Consider the following 16,784-nt stretch of genomic DNA (forward strand, 5'->3'; position numbering starts at 1 on the left):
GACCCTATAATCGTATCGGGTCCACCTTTGGCTACTATCACAATCTCCATTGTCGATCTAGGTGATCTCCGATCCAACGGTCATCATGCAATTTCGGGCAGCTTAGGAGTATGGAGGTTACCCACACGAAAAGGCGGTTTTCCTCTCTCCTCCACCAGCCACGTGTCAACCGGTCTGTGGGATCGGGTAGAGCCAGCCCAAAACCATTTACTGCTTGAGGTCCCCCCGAAATCTGCCTTTACGGAACTCAAATTCTATGTAATCGGGCTTATAACTCCCCTTCAGGTCCATTTTATCGCTTCGTGCATCGTTCCTTTGTATTTCAGTTTTTACACCAAAAAACGTTAATACACAAGAAATCTGAATTTTCAGATTTCAAAATTTATAAAATGCGCTTATGAAATTCGTCGGGTTTGGCAATCACCAATCGCCAATTTAATCATGGCCGTCGATTCCTTTCGCGATCCGACGGTTGAGATTGTTCGTCACGATCGCTATCGCATATCGCATCGCACACAACCCATGGGTTCTATGCATCGCCAATGCTGATTCGCCAATCCGATCATCAGCAATCGGCGTATCGCATGATCGCGATCGCCGATTCCAAGGTTCCCATATCGCATATGGGCCTGTCTCTGACCCGATTGATTGGATCGGCTGATCGGGGTTTCCTTTGCCTCTGCTTAAATCCGACTTTTTCCTTTTTCCGATGCGATTTCCCTTTATAAGGGTTTTTTTCCATTTTTAGGGGATTTTTCCTCTTTTTCCAAAGAAATAGGGCATCTTTTTTCTACGATAACTTCTGCATCCTAGGTCCATTTTAGCCCATTAAAGTTGCAGTAGATTCAGAAGGAAAATATCTCTGCAATGGGGCTATTTCTAGGAACTTCTGTGGACTTTCATTTTCCTCTGTGGGGAACACTTAGACTTAGGAGTCTATCCAAAATCCATTTTGGATCACCATGTAGTCCCCATATTGTTATTATTGTGCCCCATAGAAGCCCACTATTGTTATTTTTGTGCCCTTACATTATTATTGCTATGTCGGATCTGATTATATTATGATCCCTTAGACTCGTATATATAGAAAAGAGGTCTTGTCATTTGTATCATTCAAGAATTTTTCATTTGTGTAATGTAAAGGAGGTTTCCCCCTCAAAGAGGTTGATTCTGAAGTCGTTGATCTATCTTTTCTATCTTTTTGTCAGCTAGTTGCATAACAGTGTAAGGATCCATCTATTGCATTGCAAGCCTTTAGATTATATTCCTTCAATATTAAAAGCATTAAAATATTATTTTGATATCACATATCTGCAACTCTATTAATGGTTAAAAGAATCAGCTAAAGGATATCTGGATCTGTGCATTGAAAATTTTTATACTTATTTATTGAGAAAATCCTCAAAGATATGACTTGACTTGTCAAGGCCACACCTTTCATTTTGTGGTTTACTAGGTGTTATCAATTCAACCGATTAAATGTTTTATATGGAGGGAATATGAAAAAATCTGCATGACTAATTCATTGTATAGTGGATCTTTCTATAGTATAGTAGATGTCTCATGCAAAAATATTTTTCACAGACATCACAAGGTAGTTGGAAAGGTTATATTAATGTTACATCCAACAACAGAAATATATTATATTTTATATATGTTATATTCGGTGACACATATGCATATGGTTATTAGTGCATTTCATTGGAAATCCTATTAATAAAAAGTATTGGAGAGCGTAGTATGTGTAGGTTGCATTAATTTCATTGGTAATATATGTAAGGAGGAAATGGCCCCAACCAAATTGAAATATGGTTCTCTGAAAGATGCTACAAAATGTGTATCTAAAATGAATCAAGTTGAATGTTGTCTACAGCTAGTGAGGAAGTAGTTAATTAATTATGAAGATAGTTTTCCAAGGATAGTGTCAGCTCATGGTGTTACTTTTCAAGGAAGACCTTATATTGTTGGGGTTAGAAATGCATGAAGAAAATGATTGACATCTCAACAGAAAAAAAATATGCTAGGCAAGTCTATGGTGAAGCATTTGTAAGCTAGGCTCGGAATCTTATGCAACATATGAAAAGTTCCTTTATCATGCACATTGCTTGGTATCAGTTTTGTCATAATAAAAGATCAGATGATTGTATCGCTTTGTTAGGTGTAGACAATTTGGCTCATATCAATTTGGTTATAGTGCTTCAAAGTGCTAATTTCATAGGCTACACAATCAGGGAGTTTTGTTAAATTCAAAACCCCCTTGCCATTGACATCAAAGGGGGACGTAAGCAGAGCAAGGATCACAATGATTTCCATCAATGCCAAAGGAGGAGATTGATGGCATTGTTGTAATTGATGGAAAAGGAATAGCGAAGAAGCATCAAAGAAGCAAATATGTGATGGAAAAGGAGAAAAAACAAAGAAGTGTAATGGCAAAGGATTGGCAAGGCAAGAAGCAACAAAGAAGAAAAAATGTGATGGATGTTGGTGAGCTGATGATGTTGCCTTATATTGTTGTCTGCATATGATGATTGATGATTGTTGTGATGTAAGGAAAGACTCCATGAATTCCATGACAACAAGGCAAGGTTGCTGAGACAATAACATGAATATGTTGTGATGCAAGGCCAAGGAAAAGGAAAACATGTTGGAAAGATTGTTGTGTTGCATTAATGGAAAATTTTGTTATTGATCATGAGGAATGAATGCTCAATTATATAGTCATATGTTATTTCTATAATGTTACATGATGTTGGCATTATGTTGATGTATTTAATCATTACATATGGTTGTGTTAATGATGTTGGATCTGACAACATTCAGGGGATTTCCTTGGTATGAAGTCCCAACTAGACCTCACACCATTTGGTGTAGGAGTCCCATCTGGTATGATAGCTCGGTTGCCATTATCTTAAAGATATGCCTTAGCTCTTACTTGTCAACACATGAGAGTGGTTCACTTAGTCTTTAAACAATGAGGTTCATGTGCCTAGTGAGTGCTTAGTGTATCTTTTGTCTAAGTTCTTTCACTGCAGAGAGAGAGGGTGAGAGTGAGTCTCAAGTCGAGAGGGAATAGTCCCAAATTAGGGAGAGACACACAACACAATAGGATTTGTGCAGATTCTGATGGAGTAGTCCACACGGATGCAATAGTCATAAAAACAAAGTGAACAAATAGCACATACAACACCCAATGGAGTATTCCACACGAGTGTGATGGTCATTACAACAAGTTTACAAGGATGAGTCTGTCTAATGTCAACGGATTAGTCCACACAGGTGACACGATGATAACAACTGATACAACACATTTCCAATAGTGTATGTGTTGTAGCTTCCATTGTTATTTAAGTCTTATTTTCAGTTTTATCACAAAACGAAAGAAAAATAAAAAAGAATGAAAAATCAAACCATTGTCTAAAGGTCGTGCAGGTTCAAAAGGCACGATCAAGCGATAGCTTGATGAGTATGATGAGGTATGCTGCAGGAAAGCAATGAGAACGAGGATTTATTAAAGCTTAACCCCTGCAGTTGACCATGATGTTAGCATCGTTGACCACAATGTGTGGCCTGAAATTACTGCGGGGGTTCAACCTCAATGAAGCTCCCATATATTCTTTACCACCGCAAAGTTTAAAAGAAATAAAGTGTTTTGTTTGATTGACGAGATGGCTTTTGAATGTGAACCTGCGAGAATATCTGGGTTGTTCGATCAATAGGCCATAGATACAACGACAATTGGGTGGGTAACTAATCAGATGCAATGGCATATGAAATATAGTTTAATTCGCTGAAGTCCGGGCCAATCTCAGCCATCCATCGAAAGAGACGTGATCTGACGGATATCAGGTGGAAAAGTAATCAGATTTTATCACTAAAATCGGACCTGATGGATCATTAACTAGCAGTTTATATTTCCTATCAGGTCTGTATGGGAGTCAAAGGGCTGTTGAAAAAGTAGGCTTGATAAGGTTTAGTTCAATCAAGTTTAAAGTCTCGTGAGTTCCGAAGGATCGGACAGTTTATTGAATGAGTGATCGGACGGTGATCCTGTATAGCTAAGGTGGACCCAACAGATTTATGAATCAGACTGTTGATTCTTTTGAGTTCTGTGGTAACCAAAGGTTTGTCATATTCCGTGTAAATTAGTCAATTTCGTTGTTTTAGAAGAATAACCAAAGTTAGAAGTGGATGACTAAAAATACAAAGAAAGGTGATTGGTCGGGTTCCCTTGTGTTTTGGCCAATCAAAACACTCCCGATACATACGTGGGCCCAAGTCCACGCACGGGGTTTTTTCAAATATAGTTTATTATGATTAAAATAGTTTAACCATTATTAAAGCATCTATAGAGAAACTTCATCAGCAACCAAGCAACAAATCTTAAAGTGAAAAATAATCATCATTTTTCTAAATTCTGTTACTTCTTGTTATTTTATTTACGAGGTGTCTTTTATCCTCTATGTAATATCCTGTAATAGCTTTCACTTTAGACTGTTAGGAGAATAGTTAAGTAGTTTTATAGTTTTGGTGATCACTAACTGTCTCATAATGTATAAAAAGATGAAAATTTATAGAGAAGGGGTTCGAATTTTGGAGAACTTGGATACTAGGCCACTGAATTCCTGATACAACTTTTGATTAATGAAAGATTCAGAAGTTCTCCATAAATCGTTTGGTATGATTTTGTGACTTCTTTGTTATGTGTCATCTTATGTTTTCTTCCTTTAAGTATGGTAATGAAGCTGCAGGTCTTTATTTTCTTATGTAAATGAAGTTAAAATCCCTTAAAAGAGCACTCCTATACTTGAAGTTCACACCTTTGCAATTCTTCTAAGTTACAGATAGTAGTTTCTGTGTAAGACAACATATTATCTATAACTTCTCCAAGTGTCACAGATAGTAGATCCTGTGTAAAACAACATATTGTCTATGACTTATTCAAGCTTTCTTCATTCATCATTTATATTCAACAATCAAATGGCATTCTGATATTTTCTTGTCACCTAAGTATTGAGGGTTAAAAACCATATTTCCCAGGTCCTTCATTTGAGAACACAACATATAATTAAATGACAATAACTATAAACATTAATGCCTTAAGAAAAATTTCTACACAGCCAGGAAATTGGTTTCTTAAGGTACAACATTCATTTGCGCCGTTGTTGGGGAGAGAAGACAAGAACACTTTTCCCTAGGTTTTCAATATTTTCCTCTAGTTGTTTAGTGAGGAGGAAATATTTGGCTATTTTGAACAAAAGCAATAACTCTGGCTCCAAGGAGACCCCATACAAGGTCAAACACATCACAACAGAAAGTTCAAGCCCTTTTAGATCCTGAAAGGCTAGTTTCCAAGAGGGTTGGAAGGCCTAAAACTCCACTTACACCAAGTCCTACATTGTCTGCACCAGGCAGCTGTTCATCATATGTTTCACATTCATCTTTTATTGACCAAGAGTCACCTTTTACATTTAATTTATTCCAAGAACCCAATTGTCAAGAACAGTCTTTAGAGTCTTTTTCTTTTTCAGTATCTGCTATAGTTATTCAACCTGAACCTATAACTACATTACCACCTTTACACACTCCATTTACTCCTCAGTCAGGTTCCACATCTGTTGGTAATTAAGGTTCAATAAATTTGGGAGAAAACATGGTAGCTCCTGCATTCTTGATGAATAGATATGCACCTATTCAATTTCCACAACAGTTGAATCAAATTCCACAAGAATACTTGAAGATTCTTCCTCATTCCACAGGGGAGGATGAACAAATAGTAGAGAATCATGTATCATTATTTTGTAATTTTGCAAAAAACCTAAATGTTGAACATCTGGATGTTGTTCTAAGACTTTTTGTTCAATCCTTGGATGGAGAAGCAAGAAAATGGTTTAAAGGGCTTCCTAATAACTCTATTCCTTCTTGTGAAGAGATGGAGTTCCTATTCACCCAGAGATGGGGAGAAAAAAGAGATCATGGGTATTCACTCACAAAGTTTAATGCTATAAAAAAGAAATATGATGAAGGTGTTGTTGAATTCATCAGAAGATTTAATAAATTGTACAATAGTCTTCCAGTGGAGATTAAGCCCCCTCTTGCTAGTGCAAAAATAACTTTTGTAGGGGCTTTTGAGTTAGATTTTGGATTTACATTGAGGGAGAGGAGATCCCCAACCCTTGATCAGATCCAAACGTATGCATTAGAGATAGAAGAAAATCTAGTGGATGCAGGTAAAACACCAGATACACAGCCTATCCAAGATAAGGGAAAGGCTAAAGTAGAATCTTCTCAAGATCAAACATTAGAGGATATGAATTATGTAATTAGAAATTTGTCAAATAAATTGATTAATATAGAATTAGAGAGTAAGAATTCTCAAATACAAGTACAACAAAATAGAAATTTTAATCCCCAATATAGGAGACAACCTCTGCAAATTTTACAGAGGGAGAGAAAAGATCAGGATCATATTCAAGCACCACTGTATATAGAGGCAGATCTTGATGGAGTAACAAGGCATCCAAAGGATCATGATGACCATATTTTCACATTGTATGCAGTAGATGAAGATGAACTAGGTGTTGAGGGAGGAGAATATAGTGAAACAGATGTCATCTATGATGATAATGAAATTAAAGAATGTTGGAAGCGGTTTTTTGATTTTATGTAGGCAGAACTACGTAAGAAATATGACTTGAGATCAAGGAAAATATCTAGAAATCAAGAAGATGAAGGTGAGCAGCAAGTTCCAACTCCTTACAAAAGAAGACTCCTCAAAAACAAGAACCACAACCTGCAAAACAATTGAATAAAGGAAATCAGCAACAGAATACAAGTAGCAAGACTCAAATGCTTCAAGGTGAGTCTTCTCAAGACAAAGATGAAAAAATTCCTTTAGAGAAACTTGTTTCCATTCCGCAAGAGATTTCAGTCATGAAGAAAAGTGAAGATGAGAATGAAAGGAATACTAAATAGAGCCATGTGTTTAGTGTCACCAAAGAGATAGAAAAGACCAGAATTCAAGTACCCCTCATAGAGTTGGTTAAAACACCAGCTTATCAAAGAGAAATTACAGAGTTTATTAATCTATCTCAGAATGTGAATATAAATGACATTGTGAATTTGCCAGAAGATAAAATAGTAGTGGTTTTAGGTTCACCTGTCGAGGAGGTAGATTCTTCAGCACCTCCTTTCTACATTTCTTTATTGGTTCATGATTTACTCTTGCACAATTGTATGTTTGATTCAGGAGCCTCACATAACCTTATGCTATTATCGGTGATGAAACAGCTAAACGTACAAGTTACTAAACCTTACAGAGACTTGTATTCTTTTGATTCACATAAAGTCAAGTGTTTGGGGGGCATTAAAGATGTGGTGGTGTCACTAGCCCAGATTCCAGCCAAAATTTTGGCAATGGATGTAGTGGTATCAGATATCCCTGCTAGGTTTGGAATGTTACTATATAGGTTATGGGGGGCTAAATTGGGTGGTGTTTTGAAACTAGATTTTTCCTATGTTGTCATACCAATTTTTGGTGGGGAAGAAAGGAGGATGTACAGAAAAACAAGATTTATTAGAATAATCACAAATAACAAAGCAAATAATTCACCTGTATATAGTCAGGAAAAATATGACTTATCTTGCTTCATACTGCATGATAATGCAGAATTGGCTGAAGGTAAGCAGAGGCAGCTTACTTCAGCCTGTGTAAATACAAAGCTGCAAACAGAAGGGGTGTGGAAATGCTTCTTTGATGGAGCCTATTCTAAAGAAAGAATAGGTGTTTCACAGGATGAAGGTCTTCAAGTTCATCAGTTGGGTGTTGGGCATAGGGAATAAAACCAACAAGTGGGAAATGTTGGACCATAATATATTGAGCCATTTATCATAGCAAAAAGAGGTTATCTTGTGTAAAAAGAAAGTTGATAAAGAGATTGTTTATCTTTGCATTGAAGAACACAATGATGCCCATGGATCAAAGGTAAACAATCTATTTGAAGTTGGCCATATGTCATATAGTGATGTGAAATTTTTTCTTTTTCTTCCTGAGGTCATAATTACAAATTATTTTCAATCAAAGCTTAGAGATGAAAAGTGGAGACATAAAAGTGACATAGATGATTTTCTTAAATATGTTGTTGATTTTTCTATTGAGCATATTATCCCAATAGAAGGTTTATTCAAGCAAGAACCTTCATACATAAAGACTTTCTTTTTTGGAGCTGATCATGACCATATTTTTTCTTATACTTTTGAAGATCATGTGGCAGATTACATGGAGAAATTTATTAATAGCCTACACATACCATTTTGTGGATATATTCCTAATTTTTGTTGTGAGCTACCCTTATGCATAGTTTATTTTCCATTCAAGATGAATTGTAATTTCAAAATTCATTGGTAGAATGGTTATAGATCAGGCACTCAAATGCTAACCCGATACCATTGGAAGATTGACTTCACCTGATTGAGACCAGTCATGCACATAGGTAGGAACCTATACATAAATAAGCTCAGGTGTTGAGTATTTGGTTTCCAGTTGCAGTTCTTTAGTTTAATTTTAGTCGATAAATAAGGGTGATTTTCCTAGTTGGAAATTGGTTTGCAGAGGTTTCAGACTTCAAGTATGTCAAGTTTCAATCTCTCAAATTTTAGGGTTTTCATAATTTCGGACTCCATGCCCAACTAAGGCACTAATCTGTGGTTCTTAGTTCTTCTGTGGCAAAAGCACTATCCCCAAGTGGAGCCAGATGTTGTAGCTTCCATTGTTATTTAAGTTTTATTTTCAGTTTTATCACAAAATGAAAGAAAAATAAAAAAGAATAAAAAATAAAACCATTGTCTAAAGGTCGTGCAGGTTCAAAAGGCACTATCAAGCAATAGCTTGATGAGTATGATGAGGTATGTTGCGGGGAAGCAATGAGCACGAAGATTAATTAATGCTCAACACTCGTAGATGACCATGACGTAGCATGGTTGACCACAATGTGTGGCCTGAAATTACTGCGGGGGTTCAACCTCAATGAAGCTCTTGTATATTCTTTACCCTCACAAAGTTAAAAAGAAGTAAAGTATTTTGTTTAATTGATGGGAAAACTTTTGAATGTGAACCCGCGAGAAGATCTGGGCCATTCGATCAATAGGCCACAGATCCGACGGCAATTGGGTGGGTAACTAATCGAACGCGATGGCATATGAAATACAGTTTAATTCGCTGAAGTCTGGGCCAATCTCATTAATCCATCGAAAGAGACGGGATCTGACGGATATCGGGTGGAAAAGTAATCGGATTTTATCGCTAAAATCAGACCCAATAGATCATTAACTGGCAGTTTATATGTCCTATTGGGTCCGTATGGGAGTCAAAGGGGCATTGAAAAAGTGGACTTGATAAGGTTTAGTTCAATCAAGTTTAAAGTCTCGTGATTTCTGAAGGATTAGACCGCTTGTTGAATGAGTGATCGGACGATGATCGCATATAGCTAAGGCGGACCCGAGAGATTTATGAATCAGAATGTTGATTCTTTTGACTTTCGTGGTAACTAAAGGATTGTCATATTCCATGTAAATTAGTTAATTTCGCTATTTTAGCAGAATAACCAAAGTTAGAAGTGGATGAGTAAAACTACAAAGAAAGGTGATTGGTCGGGTTCCCTTGTGTTTTGGCCAATCAAAACACTCCCAATACATACATGGGCCCAAGTCCATGCACAATTTTTTGTCAAATAAAATTTATTATGATGAAAACAGTTTAACCATTATTAAAGCATCTATAGATTGCATGGTGACTTGGATAAGTGTTGAGATTGTGAATGGAGGTGTGTCTTCGGTAGAGGCACCCGTGTGTGGCGACTTGGAGGCGCGCCCAAGTTGGGCAAACAACACGATCGTGCGACGAGGTGAACGAAGGGTTGGTGAGTCGTGCGGCGACCGTGCAGAGGTGCCAACGAGCTGGGCAACTGAGTTTGCCGAAGATTGTAAATTTGGCTAAGTATGAAACTTGGGGTTTCCAAGTATACTTGTAAAGCTTGTAACTTGTAAAAGATTGTATAATATATTATTCGGGCAGACTCATTGTTCAGGGAGTTGCCCCTCCCTTTATACTGTGCAATTGTGTTCTCGTTTATAATTGCTGATGATAATGAATGTGTATGGGTGTTCATTGGTATAAAAGAAACGTTAATAATACTTGGTTGTGAAACACAAATTAAGTAGGAGTAAGTGGTTAGGCATAGTCCACGAACATAAGTATTGGTAAAAAGAAAGTGTTCGGTGGTGCCGCACCTCGCTAAGAGCAGCTAATTCGGGCATTGAAGGTTGGAGGTGTACACTGATCTTATGTGTACACAACTTGAAGTAAGGGTCAAGGAGGTTGAAGAGGCAAGAGACCAAGGTCTTGCAGAGATTGTGGGCTTGCGAAAGTCTCTTGACGAAGCCAGAGATGAGATCGCGGTGTTGAAGAAGGCCGTGAGGCATAACTCAGGTGAAGGAGTGCCTCATGTGAAAGTCAAGGAACCGGAATCTTACGATGGTACAAGGAGTGCAAAGACTCTTGGCAAATTTCTATGGGACATGGAGCAATACTTGGAACGCTTAGGTCTATCTGATGATGAGACGAAGGTTAAGGTAGTTGCTCAGTTATTGACAAACGATGCTAAGATGTGGTGGCGAAGGAGGATGGATCAGATTGCCAATGGCAGTGCTGGTGATATTACTTCGTGGGATGAGATGAAGAAAAATTTGCAAACCCATTTCAGTCCTCAAGATGAAACATGGGAAGCAAGCATGAAAATTAAGTTCATAAAGCAGATCAGGAACCTTCAAACATATCAGCAGGAGTTTGCAAGTGCGGTTCTGTAACTTCCTGACATGGCGGAGAGGGACAAGGTGTTCAATTTCATTATTGGGTTGAAGCCTTGGGCACGCAATGAAGTGAAGAGGCAGAGGATTAGAACACTTGAAGAAGCTTTTGCTGTTGTGGACAGGTTGGTGGAGCATTATGATGAGACTTCTGATGATAGGAAGAAGAAGTCTGATAAGCCGAAACATAAGAAGAAGGATGGTGCTTTGAAATTGGATGATAGTTCGAAGACGAAGAAAGCTTTGAAGTGTTGGATATGTGCTGGACCACATACGGTGAAGAACTTTCATTCTAAACCGAAAGTGGCTACGATTGCACAATCTAATACGAAGAATGAAGAAGCTTCTGTGGGGATGATGCAGATACTTGGTGCTGCTGCTGCTACAGAGGTGGTCTCTCGGAGGGATCCTGAGAGGAATAGTTTGGAGTATGTTCGGATGAAGGTTGGAGGTGTTGATATACTCACTATGGTGGATAGTGGGGCTTCTCACAACTTCATGGGTGAAGATACTATGAGAAGAATTGGGCTGAAATTTGTACCGGTGAAGGCACAGATGAAGACAGTCAATTCTCCTCCTGATAATGTTCTTGGTGTAGCTGAAAAGGTGGACACAACACTTGGTGAGTGGACAGGGAAGGTCGACTTCACTATAGTGCGGATTGATGACTATGAGGCTGTGCTGGGAATGGAATTCATGAAACAATTTGATGCTATGATTGTTCCACATTTGAGGAAGCTGTACATTTACGATGGAAGGGAAGATGTACCCATTGGTGTACCAACCATTGGAGTGACAAGGCCTGATTGTAAGTTGGCAGTGATGCAAATGGAGGACGAGAAGCAGATGGAAGACATGAGTAAGCAGTTGTCTACGGTTGAGACAAAGCTTACCAAGCAGTGATTGGTCATCAGGACACTTTTAGATAGTATCTTGGATTTGTCAAGAAGGATAGAAGTGGTTGAGGATGATGATGATGAGGAGGAGGCATATGTGAGGTCGAATGTCCGGGGGGAGGATCGGGTCACTTATCTACAGAGGATGGAGATAAAAAATCCTGACAAATGGATTGAGATGATTAGTGAGGGTGAGCCTTTAGGCTCTACCCCGTCCACATCTTCTTAGATGACAAGAAGATGGGGCTCATTGTTAGCTTCTCATGGCAGTGAGTCCTTAAAACAGGTTGAGTAGGTATGGCAGATGGTGCAGAGATGGCTTGGCATCAAACATCATGACATGTTGCAGATGAGATGGAGTTTCCATGGACCTGAGCATGGGAGAGATTCTTGGTGAGTCTGGGATGTGGTAGAATCCGAGATAGACTAGTGAAGGCATAAGGATGTTCACTCTCATGGCTTGAGCGTGACAGTTGGATTAGCTACCCAACTAGTTCAGACATGGGGTCCAGAAGTGCACGGAGAGATGCTGGTATCAGGCAAACAAGGAGGACAGTTCACAGGATGAGGACGACACATGGTGGAGATGGAGTTCTACATATGTTGCAGGGATGTTTGTAGTATGTGGAGAAGTTGACATCATGGACCAAGGATGAGACAGATATTGATGATGATCTTGGTGGATGGCTACCAGGATGGTATGTTGTCGAGGACGACAACGATTTCAGGTGGAGGAGGATGTGAGGACCTGCGGTTCCGATGGAAGTGCGACCGCGTTCAAACGATGAGCGACTGGTTGGAAACTTGAACAAACGATGGAGTGCGAGCTAGACTTCATGTGCGATGGCGTTATGTGTTATAATGCGCACAAGGGAGAGAGCGACGATGGTTTATAGAGATGTGGGGAGCATGAACGCTCAACCCACGGCCGACCTACAACATGGGCAAGCCGACATGTGTTTGGGCGAGATTGCGATGGAGTAGGGGCGTTGGGCAAGTCAGCTGGGCAGCCAAGACTTCGCCCTACCACTTGTATATATTAACATTGCGTTGGAGTCATTTGGACATTCAACCATCACACAACAACATCGCTCAACAAAGAGAAGTGCGCAGAACAAGGTGTAGGCGCAACAAAGGAAGAAAGGCGCAGTTGGAGATGCACCCGTCCTTGGGCAAGGCTGCACGGAGTTAGTCGCTTGTCTTGGTTTTGGGTGAAGGGCACGGGCAGGGTCGCCCGTCGGCTGGAGTGAGGCTTGCACGGGTGTGTGGCGCCTGGTTTGTGCGACGACTTTGCACGGATTCTTGGGTGGCTCGGGTGAGCGCCCGCTCGTTGTGCAAGTGTGCACGGTGACTTGGAGAAGTGTTGAGATTGTGAACGGAGGTGTGTCTCGGGCAGAGGTGCCCGTGTGTGGCGACTTGGAGGCGCACCCAAGTTGGGCAAACAACACGATCATGCGATGAGGTGAACGAAGGGTTGGTGAGTCGTGCGGCGATCGTGCGGAGGCGCCGACGAGCTGGGCAACCGAGTTTGCCGAAGATTGTAAATTTGGCTAAGTATGAAACTTGGGGTTTCCAAGTATACTTGTAAAGCTTGTAACTTGTAAAAGATTGTATAATATATTATTCGGGAAGACTCATTGTTTAGGGAGTTACCCCACCCTTTATACTATGCAAGTGTGTTCTCGTTTATAATTGCTGATCATAATGAATGTGTATGGGTGTTCATTGGTATAAAGGAAACATTAATAATACTTGGTTGCGAAACACAAACTAAGTAGGAGTAAGTGTTTAGGTGTAGTCCACGAACATAAGTATTGGTAAAAAGAAAGTGTTCGGTGGTGCCGCACCTTGCTAAGAGCGGTTGAAAGACTACCACCGGTTTGGGGGCATGACACGCCCATTCGGCACGAGTTCGCACGCCCGCACAGCTCGTCGGCCCGTCGGCGTGTTCACCCGAGCTCGCCCTCCGTTGTCTCGCCTCGCCTAGTACGTATTCACCCTACTTGCTCGTTCGGCATGAGTCACCGCACACCCGCACGACTTCGTCGACTTGCCGACGCTCTCACTTGAGCTCGCCCTCCCGATGCCCTTGCCAAGCTTGCCCGACTTGCGACTTTACCCGACACCTCCATGTGAGTCTGCTTGACCTGCAACTGACCCACGCCCTTAATCATTTAACTCGACTCATTCAGTTGCCCGTCACTGTGCCCTGTGGCCCACCCACCTGTGGTCACCTCACCGAACACCGTTTCCTGTTTTGCGGCTAAGTGCTTCGGCCTATGATGTCGCCTGCACCTCGCCCTAAGTTTCAGTCCTCCTCCTTGGCTTGCCTTTCAACTTCTCCTTGAAGCTTTTCGAACTTGCCTTGGATGATTTCTTGAATGCCTTTCCTCCAACTCACCCACACTTACTTATATACCATCTTCGCCATTATGGGGGCGTCGGTCCATGGCCCAGTCGACCCATCATTTGGTTGTTTGGTTATTTTTCCATGTCGGCCATGGTGAGGGTGCCCACACCCAGGACCGCCCCACCATATAAGTTTGCCATCAAACTCCAACACTTAGTCGTTTTTTCACAAGTGACTTTCACATTTCCATCGTTTTAGCCAGCTCGTCGAACCGTGCAAGTGCGCCCAGCTCGCCGCCCTCTCGCCCATTGTGCACCCAACGCCAAATGAACCCAACTTGGGGGCCTTACACCATGTGAGCCATTAAAGCTTGGCAGAGATAGATAAGCCAATTGTGGGCTATTAATACAATATTTAATCAACCATTATACCATAGAAATCCCCAATTGTGGGCTATTAATACAATATTTAATCAACCATTATACCATAGAAATCCTCATCCGCTTGCGTGGCATATTATTAAGTAATGATTTAATGCATAATTGTAAATATAATTTTTTTGGGTATATATTCTGTATCTAGTTATAAGATGTTACAAAAGCACTTGAAACTTATTTTTAATATCTAATATTTCATTTTTTACCTGAGATTTTAGTTTTGAGTTTTTGTTTCTAAATTTTATTTGACATTTTTCAGCCGTTTATCTCTTATTATTTTTTTCATCATGCTAAGTAGGTGGTGTCTGTAACATCTTACACATAACCGGTCATTATTGGATATAAGTAAATATGATTATTCTTATGAGAAAATATTTAACTTTTCATTAGAAATTTGAAGATAATAATAGTTTTTTCAATTTTTAAAATTTTGAAAAATATGTCTGATGAATATTCTCTGATTTTTTCCTTTATTAAATTTTAGATGCTCGAAATTTTTCCATATCAGTTAGAATTAGCGTTCTAATTCTATTGCTAATGCTGATTCGGTAACAATGAATAAAAACAAAACCAATACATTTATTAGAAAAACCAATAGATGGAGTTTGATCCAGTTACTTTTTGTGCAGCTTCCTTGCACAGGATTCCAAACATAGTCTTCAAACACATAAACATCTGGATTCGCCAGAATCCATTGGATGGGGCGAGCAAGCAGAGTTCTAGTTACAATCTGCCTGACTTTTACGAGAAGGCCCACTGTCTCTCTACTCCATAGTTCCACTGCCTCGCAGGCACCGCCGGGTTGAAATTTAAGACACTCGTGTAAGCCCTGCAACCACCGGAGTGTACCCCTATTGTCTGAGAAGCGGTAAAACCTCCCGCTATAAATGTGCAACAGATACTATCTTTCCTGCACGCCATGGCTGCCTCGGCTTCATTAATATATGTATGACACGAACTGCTTGAACTACAATTTAATGGCGATTATAGGATCGCAGTTCAACAGCATAACCGTGTTCGTACTTGTAAGATTGAAAGGCAGGCTCTGATTCAATTGCAGTCCCTGGTTATCATGTCTCGAGTCTCGCAAGAATCGTTAAGCAGAGGCGAAGGTTGAATAACCAGCCTCATGGTGGCTGGATTGAAACTAACGATTTTATAAAAGCTCCCATTGACGGATTTGAACTCCAGCTCCTTGGCCGCATTACAGTAGATTCTGTAATCAGGGACGCCGCAACCATCGTTGGTGCTCAAAGGGTATGGAACAAAAGTATTGCCACACTTAGGACAGCGAGCTATAATGTCTGCAACACTCGGCTTGAAGTTGAAGTTCATCCATAGTACCAACACGCTTTGAACATGGCCAGAGCCGTATAAATCGAAACAAAATGCAGAACTTTGAAATTTTTTGGGGGCGGAAGGCTTATTTTATCGTTGCCAAAGATTGTAAACAGCACCGCTCACCTGGTGACCCACGGATTCAGATATGTAGATATCATAAATAACGTGTCACTGAGTCGAGACAAGATAGTCGAATTAACGTGACGAGCTAGTAAGAATTTCAAATCTGAAATATCCATTTGGTTTGGTTGGGGTATGTTTTGATTTTTTTAATAAAGATGGTTAGTCTGTTTTCATCATTTCAATAAAGAATACTGACAAATTAGTAAAACAAAATCTTTATATGGGCTGAACCCATATATTACTGGTTAAATTTTATCTATGTTTTGATATTTTAAATCTGAAACATCTGTCTTATTTGTGTTAGTTTTGATTTGAGACGAGAGGCTTATTTTACAGTGCAATATAATGTGTAAGGATGTCTGTTATAAATTGAAATTTTCCTTATGTCACCTGAAATAAAAATTTTAAAAAATCTATAAAATAAAAAAATAAAATAACTATGTATAAAATATTTAAATAATGTTAGCTCAAAAAAAAATTAAACGTAAAGAAATTAGATCACTCTCGGTTCATGTTAGATCCGTATTTAAGATGGATCTATGCTGGTTTTAACAAGCTTTGATAAGTTTAACAAAAACGGTTTTGGTCCATTTTGATCATTTTAACCAAGAATGTGACAACCATAATTTTTTTTGGATATATTAGATAGACAAATTGCTTTTCAAATTCCATCAAAGAAAGTTGATCAACAGTGAGGAATTTCAAATCTGAATCACCTGTCAAATTTGACGGTTTAAGCAACTCTAGTACCCGTTCTAGTCATTTTAACAAAAAATA

Source organism: Pinus tabuliformis, chromosome 3_1 (genome assembly GCF_031772625.1).
Source record: "Pinus tabuliformis cultivar Carrire ecotype Pingquan chromosome 3_1, CPIR1, whole genome shotgun sequence".
Classification (NCBI taxonomy): domain Eukaryota; kingdom Viridiplantae; phylum Streptophyta; class Pinopsida; order Pinales; family Pinaceae; genus Pinus; species Pinus tabuliformis.